This window comes from Anguilla anguilla, chromosome 13 (assembly GCF_013347855.1).
Source record: "Anguilla anguilla isolate fAngAng1 chromosome 13, fAngAng1.pri, whole genome shotgun sequence".
In the NCBI taxonomy this organism is placed as follows: domain Eukaryota; kingdom Metazoa; phylum Chordata; class Actinopteri; order Anguilliformes; family Anguillidae; genus Anguilla; species Anguilla anguilla.
This window is the reverse complement of record NC_049213.1, coordinates 7,570,928-7,579,833: the sequence shown is the minus strand read 5'-3', so window position 1 is coordinate 7,579,833 and position 8,906 is coordinate 7,570,928. Positions and strand designations below refer to the sequence as shown.

At 41.4% G+C, this 8,906-nt stretch overlaps 1 protein-coding gene across 1 annotated transcript in view; it reads left to right on the top strand.

Moving 5' to 3' along the window:
- Nucleotides 1-2,455: 2,455 nt before the first annotated feature.
- LOC118211366 (NACHT, LRR and PYD domains-containing protein 3-like) overlaps nucleotides 2,456-8,906 on the top strand; it is a gene marked incomplete at its 3' end in the record, with an annotated part of 51,663 nt that continues 45,212 nt past the window's right edge. The window contains exon 1 of the mRNA XM_035388525.1: nucleotides 2,456-2,592. The remainder of the gene's footprint in view (nucleotides 2,593-8,906) is intronic.

The window sequence follows — 8,906 nt, the reverse complement described above, 5'->3', positions numbered from 1 at the left end:
GCAAAAGCATGTCACATGGCCTCTGACGCTTGGATGTGTGGGTCAGAGGCCTAAAGAAAAAAAGATGAAAGATCGCCATGGCGAAAGTTATTCTTATTACACGATTCTTAAATTATTTTTTTATTCTTAAATCCCGATACCATACACCGTGCAGCCCTGGCAACGGGACAGCAGGATCTGTGCACTTGGAGCAGAAAAAAAGCATCCTTGCTTCCGCACACACACACCAACACACTGACTGCTCAGACTGAAAAGGCATTCATTTCCGCTCCCTGCAAGGGAATATCTCTAACAGACGTGAGGGCATTCACCCTTACTTTGAAAATACAAGCAATCTGCAAACAATGCATCAAATAACTGATCAAACAGCAGCCAAGGGCAACCAATCACCTTCCAGAGAGCCCTGAAGAGGGACCGGGATGGGGGCGTTAATCCTATAAATGTACAGTTTCTCCTACAAGCGCGCCTGCCACAGGACCGGAAGCCAAGGGCCCCGTTTGACACACGGCCATTTTAGCCACCAGGCACCGGGCTTCACACATGGCCATGTTGTGGGGCGAGGCACCACAGAGCGATCATGTGACACGGGACGCCTGTGAGAGAGCTGTATCGAAGGCCAAAGGCAAAGCTCGGATGGAGGGGAGGGAAGGGAAGGGAAGGGGGGGGGGGTTTAATAAAGCCAAGAACACCCTCCAAGCATACAAGCTTTGCCACCAACCGACCTACATTAATACATGAATGGCATTCTTCGAATCTGGGTCACTCTACAAGCATTCGGTATATGACAGTGAAAACAATGAGACAATGTCTGGCACAGGAACGGGGAAGGATGATCTTGCACATATTTCCCTAAAGCAAAACACCTTATCCTCTCGTTGATACACCGGATATCTTCCCTGATTTTCTGTTTTTCAGTCACAGACTGTTTATACTTCAGAGGGATTACACACTCCTAAATGCTTTTAAGTAAAGGTTAAAGGTCAATTAGTACCTTTCTCCAATGATGGTTGGTAAATAAGATGCACAAATATAAATCCCTCACAAATAAAAATGATTGAAACTCAAGCTAAAATGTGTTTTCAGGTAAATGGATGACATTCAAAGAAGCATAAAAAAAGGTTATGGCAGACTGCTTTAAAATAGCCAGACCACCTCCTTCCACAGACAAAAATATAAGCATTCTGGCAGTTTTTTTCTTTTTCTCCTCCAAGTTTTCATTTTATCCACTTGTTGAGTCCCTCAGTAAAAGACCCACAGTGAAAGAATTCCTACACATGTTCACATGCTGCCCTCTGCAGGCCCAGGCCTGAACTGCAGGAGTGTTCTGACAAGCAAGGAGGCACAATGCGGTTGGGCTGCTTGTCCTTTTGAGAGGAGAGAGAAAGAGAGAGAGAGAGAGAGTTTGCTGGTCCTTTCCAAAATCATAGTGAAAGATGCAGATGCAAAGATCAAAAAAATAGGATAAGACTACAAATCCCACAATCCTCCAGTAGTCTGCAGGAGGGCATGGGTCCTACAGTGCTTCTTGGCTCATGAACTTCACAGCTTCCGTCCAGAGTGCCCTCAGAATTCCGAGACGTTGGTCTGTGAGGAGCAGCTCCACAGAACAAAGCCAAACAGACGTATCTTACAATGAAAGCCCGGAGGAGTCGAGCGCTGTGGCGATGTCAGAGCCACGCCCATGGCCACGCCCACCGCCACGCCCAGATCTACTTGAGCACCAGCGTGGCCTCGCTTCCGTCCTTGCGTTTCAGGTACAGCCAGGTGGTGCTCCCTCCACAGGTAGGCATAGAAGTAGTCTGACAAAAGCAGGATCTGAGAGGGAGGGCAGCAGAAGGGGCGGGGTCAGACCAGCGGATACCGCGCAAGACACCCCGCTACACTGTGCTCAATGTGGAAAACACCTGAGCTCGGCAGCCAATCACAGCCTGCCAGGAAGTGTGCTTGAGTAGGGAAGGATGCTGGGAAGTTGAGTGAAATGCAGAGACGAAAACTCAAAGAAGGAAATCAGTCTCTTTTGTGTAACCAGAACAGCTCGATGACGTAAGGCTGCAAACAACACGTGTGCCTGTTGCTTCTTCAGGTTAGCAGCTGGAAACGCTGCAACATCACTACCAGGGTGGTCACGGCATGTGACAATCACATTTAAAAAGCAACTTTAAACTGCAATGTCGGCCTGGACGTACACAAGCCTACAGAAATAAACTAAATGCACTCCAGGATTAACACACACCCAGTAGTGATAGAATGTTGTGGTGAGGTTCGTCTGACGCCATGTCAGAATCTCACGGACTGCATGTTACAGTTTGAGTTCTGGGAACTTAACACAGTCTAGCTGAAAGCCACACCACTCCTGTACAAATTATTCAGGAGCCAGAGCCCTAACCCAGGGGCGTGTCCAGGGACTGGCCTGGGGGAGTACGGGTTCCTGAGTTCCGTACAAGCACAAGCATGCAAACGATCTGATAATCAGTTGGAATGTGAAAGTGCAAAAGTACAACTCTGAGAGTGTTTCAAACTCAAATGCTATTTTAAAGATGGACGAGAAAGAAAAGGGAGTAAAAGAAGGAATAAAACTGAAAAAAGAACAGAGTAAGTAGCCTGTTGTGGAGTGGGATGGAGAGAATATAAACTAAAGGTGAAGAGGTATGGGGAGGAACGGGAGTCTTCTAGTATCATTGCATTAACACACCTAATTCAGCAAAACAGAAAACTGACAATAAAATGGTGGTCTGGGTGCAATTGGCTTCTTCTTTTTTATATTCCATTTGGGACCAAAAGTCATTTAAAAATATATTTTTTAAAGTTTTTGTTTAATTCAGTATTTTGTAAATAGTTTGTGATAATATTACTTTGTGAGATATGATCATATCTTGTGTGTATGCTTATACACACAGGGCCAAGTGACTTGAATCAGTTGAGGAAATATTGGGTAGCATTGCTTTGGAATACAGTTTATGTAATTTCGGTGAGGCAAGATAACCTATATCGTTTGTAGTACAGTAACTTGGCGTCATTTTGATATCAATACTTTTAATGACAGGCCTAGATTTTGCCAGTTGAATGAGTTATAGACAGTGTATTTCTTGTATGTGTGCGTAGCTTGGCATTTTTGTATGTTGAAAACGTGTTTTTTATGCGATATCATTTCTTTTTGCAAAGTCTTTGTTATGAGAAAGTGAGAAATACGAAGTAACCCTTTAAGAAACGGTTGTGGATTATGGCTATCCTTGTGTGAATTTGTACAGTCTGATGAGCGTGTACCGTTGAGCACTTTCACTTTGCTATATATGTAGAACACTGGCTGTGCGTATAAACGCATGAGAAACGCAGCTGAAATATGGCCAGTGTATGTACTCACGGATTTAACAGCCATCCTACGAGCCTTGATTGAAAAAATTATCAGCAAGCCCATAGAATTAGAGCTCCCTGGGTTGCAACTTGTGTACCCTTCTGTCCTGCTCTGTTTTCTGTTATACCATCAAGATGCACTTTTAGTGTTTGTAAGGTTTATAAGGCAGTTTGATAGGCTTATCTGCAGGTAGGAGTCCTCTTCGCTGTTTTTCTAAGGTAGATCAGTGACCTTATGTGAGAATTGGAAGTAGTAGAACCGGAACACCTGATAGGGGGGAATAGGAGCAGACGCATATGTCCCAGCAATCTTTGCATATGATAAAATAACAATAGAACGAGAGAAATGAGGAGAAATGATGAAATTGACTAGTTGAAACAATATGTTTTTTTTTTTTTAGCAGAATGGGCGTGTAGGTGAAGTTTGCCATGATGACAGACTATAGTGCAAAGTAAATGAAGTGACCATGAGCAATTTGCTTTTCCTTATTGAACGGTATAAGCAATCCCTCGTGAAAGTAGTGGGTGAAGTAACGTGTGATTATGTATAGGGAATCTATTGCCCTGATGTGCTGTTCTCATGTTGAGTACTAGTAGTTGTAATTATGATTGAGTCATGAGTTGAAATGTAATGTTTTAATGGGGAGTTGCAGACAGTACATACGTAGTAGCCTAATTGTTTGTATGTGGGTAGATAGAGAACAGAGCGAGGTAACATAAATGTAGAAATGTGGCGTTTGCTGATAAGAACGTTTTCTACAGTAGCCAAGTGAAGAACGATAGTTAGTAGAAATGGCACAGTGGTCAGCTGGTGTAACTTTTTAAGAAAATCAATACATTTGTCGTCATGAAATGCATATGGCTGGCCGTGAGTGACTTTTGGTAAAGCAAATATAAGTGTAAGAAAATGTTAGTGTAAAATATCAAAATATCTTCCTGAGGGCGAGACGGGATTAGATTCTTCGACTTCTGGCTTTCAGTGCGTAACTTTGGCAGTACGCCCCCACGACATAACTATTCAATGCGTGAAATGTCATGGTAAAACCTGTCCGTTGTTTTAACCCTCCTGTTATGTTGCGGGTCAAATTTACCCTTTTTAAAGTTTGAAAATCTAGGAAAAATACTTAAAAGTATTTTTTCAGTATGAAACTTCTTCTACTGGCCTTAATTAGTGTAATCAACATTTGAAATGAAAATGGTTCATTTCATGTATTTGCAAACCCCCCCTGCATGTTTATATCACAGAGATACTGTTCGGGTCCATTTAACCCGACAGTGAAAGTGGAGGCTAAAAGGGGTCAGAAGTGTCAAATTTAGACCATTTCTTTCTTTGCAGATGTGAGACATAAGGTATTTCCTACTCCCTCCCACCATATTTCACCCCAATCACACACACACACAAACACCCGCATGCACACACGCACACACAGACACACACATACATGTTTGTATTGCTATACTTGTGAGGACTTCCCATTGACTTACATTCATTCCATAACCTCTAACCCTAACCCTAACCCCAACCAATACATGCCTAACCCTAAGTCCTAACCCTAAAACAGCCTCTTGAACTTGTGGGGACCAGCAAAAGGTCCCCACCTTGCGTAATTTTCCTCATCCTTCTATCCTTTTGGGGACATTTGGTTCTCACAAAGATAGTAATACATGCCAATACACACACACACACACACACATTTCACCCCAATCTAACACACACAAATACACACATACATACAAACACTCTTTCTCCTTATTATCCATTATCCCTACCTCACCTGTAAAGTGCGAGAAAGTGCAGATATGCCGAACTGTTGGTGATCAAGTATAGGGCCCTTCAATTGTCCAAGTTCGTCTTCACAGACACCACAGCCCTAGTGTCTCATGAGCACTCTCCATAAAAATGCCGAAATCAGCACCAGAGAGGACCAGAAACCAAGCATGATCCTAGATTACAATGCCACTGAAGGGGGGCTGGAACAACTTGGACAAAGTAACGGGGTCCAGCACCAAGCGAATGACTGCGCGCTGGCCTTTAGGCATTTTTTATAACATAATTGATGTATCGGCCTACAATGCGTTCATCATCTGGACAGAGATTTTTCCTGAGTGGAATGTGTCAAAGCTGTACAAGAGGCGCATCTTCCACGAGAAGCTGGGGAAGGCACTCGTGGTACCGCATATACAACAGAGGCAGCACAAGGACCCCAGCCACTGCAGCCACAGTGAGGGAGATCCAGGAGAGGGCTGCACCTAGTACACCAGTGCCTGAGGTAAGTAAGTGTGTGTGTGTGTGTGTGTGTCAGGGGATCGGGATCAGCAAAAAGACATAGTATTCATCTCCCTCATCTTTCTAGGTTGCTGCTGGGGGAAGTAGGAAGTTGAAAAGGTGCCAGGTCTGCATGAAGTCAAGATGAGCACAACATGTGCGACGTGCAAAATTCATTTGCACTAAGCATACCGTGACGACTTGTCCCTCATGTGCTGTGTATATACACAGATACACACGCGCACACACACACACACGCCTCGTTCATATTGCTCATCTCTTGTTCATTTTTGTTCATTTCTGGTTCTAAACATTCTAAACATTGCATAAATAAAGATTACGTTCAATAAAAATCCTTATGACTCATTTGGCTTGATTTTAAGTGAACGGGTCAATTTGACCCTGAACAGAAGAGGTGTCTGATCTCTATTTAGCAACATCACCCCATGAAAAAAAAAAAATGTTTAAAAATGTAAAACAAATTTAAAATTAAATGTTATATAAAACTAGTGTATTTTATATCTAGGTTTTTCCAATATACAGAAAAAAGAGTTTGAACATGTATTTTTTATGAAAAACGAGTGAATTATCCTAATGAAACCATGATCTGTGAGAGGTGAATAACACCATTGCACTGTTTTCCTTTCATAAAGGGAATTAATGATGAGTAGAACCATGCATTAAGACAGCATGGTTCTACTCATCAAGGTCTAGATTGAAGAGCGTGATAAATAAATCAGTTGAATCAAGTGTTGTAGGGTTGGGCTAAAACAGAAACCTACACCGAGACTGGCACTTTTCTGATAAGATTGGACATCCCTGATGTCCCATATATTCAAAACAGAGATGCCCATGTAAGTCCTGAATGATACTGTATCAGCCTGCTGTTGTTTTTCTATTTTGGCAGCAATTTTATATCAGATTAGCTGTGTTCCTTAGTAAAAGGCCATGAGGGTGAATGGAATTTTCTGAAATCTGTGTGCCTTTATTGGCAGACGTGATCTCAGGAACTGGTACCAACCGGTTGCTGACAAACTGGCTTTTAATCTCATATCTGAAGATCTGTGTCTGTGTTGTCGATGTTGCTCTGTTTCATTGAGATCCCCACGTCCCAGAAACCACTGTCACATATTTTTATTTACATCTCTTGTAATGTCAAGACATACCACTGTAAACATTAGTTTATTTTAATAGGAGTGCTTTTTAGTTATTTTGTGCCCTGTCTCATGCAAGTTGGTTTGCTGACTTTTTAAAAATTATTTTAGCGTTACTTGACTTTGACTTTCTAGTTTTCCTGTGCAAAATGGCCAAATAGACATAAACCCCAAATCTCAATTCTCTGAAGTACTGCTTTGTACATGAAACAGCCATTCTTCCCACCGATGAAAACACGTTGATAATGATGTACAGCTCTGGTCAATAGCATAAGGGAGGAGGAAACACTTTTTTGGTGAATTCCGGAGGAGAGAGGCATCGGTAAGTCTGCAGCCGTTCTTCATATGACCGTGTAAATTACAGATAAATCATATTCCCTTTTGTGTTTACAATGGCATGTCATGTACACAAACCGCAGTTGGAGCCGACTGATCCATCACCTGTTCTTTCTTCTCCTTTGCTGTCGCCCTTTCATAAAGTAATGGCCATGTGTCGCAGGTCAATGCAGAAGGTTTTCACACAAATGTTTAACAAGCAAAAATAAGTTTAATGATATGCTTGTAATTTTATATGCGCTTTTTCACATGAGACAAAAACTCTTACTCCAGGAGAAATCAAACAGAAACATGGCATGAATTTGTTTTGGCATTGGTTATTTTGTACTTAATATTGGCAATATTATTGTACTTCGTATTACTAGAGATGTAAATAAAAGATATACCATTACAGTTTTCAGTATTTTAAAAGTAATTTTTTACTGTATGATACACAATACTCCTGTAATCCATTTGTAATTGTACTTGATTTGAACCCTCTTGGGTTCCTAGTATTTTTCTGTTTCAGCTTTGCTTTTATTTGTTGTAACTGTCCCGTCATGTCCAGGTATGTCCCCTAGCAAATGTTTTGACAGATATAATCATCCCCTAGTGCCCCTTGTCCGCTAGGAGGATATAGGTGCTAGTTCTAAGTTGTAAGTTATAGTTCATGGCAGACCAGGTTTCTGTAATTCATGTGCAATTCTACTTGTATTGAATCCTATCATGTGAGTTAGATTTCCGGTTTTCTTCTGTTTCAGTCTTGCTTTACTATTTTGGGCTTTATTTAATGGGGGGGGGGGGGGGGGGGGGGGGGTTGGTGGAGGGGCGGGGTAGGACTCGTGTAACTGTCATCATTTCTCTATTTGTTTCTGTGAAAAAATGCAGTAAACACCTTCCTCTAAAAGGTCAGTTGATGGGTGTGTTTCTTCTCACTTATGTCAGTTGGATTTTTCAATGGGGAGGTACCAAGTTAATAAGAGATCGCTATGTTAAATGTGTGATGACGCACTGTATCTGGTTTGTCAAAAGGCCAAACAGTTTTGTGGTTCCTGTGAACCACAAAACTGCACAAACCACAGTGACGCTTTCAGCTGCTGGCTCCTCCCTTTCAGCTGATCCATCACCTGTTTTTCTTCTCCTTTGCTGTTTCCTTTCATTAAGTAATGGCCATGTGTTGCAGGTCAACAGAGAGGGTTTTTACACAAATGTTTAATATTGTTTAAGATAAAATAAGACTAATATACCTGTAATTATGAATACATTTGTTTTCACATGACAAAAACTTACTCCAGGAGAAATCAAACAGAAATATGGCACAAATTTGTTTTGGCATTGGTTATTTTGTGATTAATATTGGCAATATTATTGTACTTAGAGATGTAAATAAAAGATATACCATTACAGTTTTATAAAAGTAATTGTTTACTGTATGATACACAATGTTTCTGTAATCCATTTGTAATTGTACTTGATTTGAACCCTTTTGGGTTCCTAGTATTTTTCTGTTTCAGCTTTGCTTTTATTTGTTGTCCAGTCATGCCCAGTTATTTCCCCTAACAAATGTTTTGCCAGATACAATCATCCCCTAGTGTTGCCTGTGCACTAGGAGGATACAGGTGCTAAAAATATATATTACGGGGGCATGGTGGAGGTTAGGGTTAGGGTTAGGTTAGGACTCCTTGTCTAACTCTCATCAGTTCACTACGTGCCTCTGTGAAATAATGTGGTTCTTGTCAGAATATTCTAAGTTATCCTTTATGGCAGACCAGGTTTCTGTAAATCATGTGTAATTCTACTTGTGTTGAATCTTGTCATGC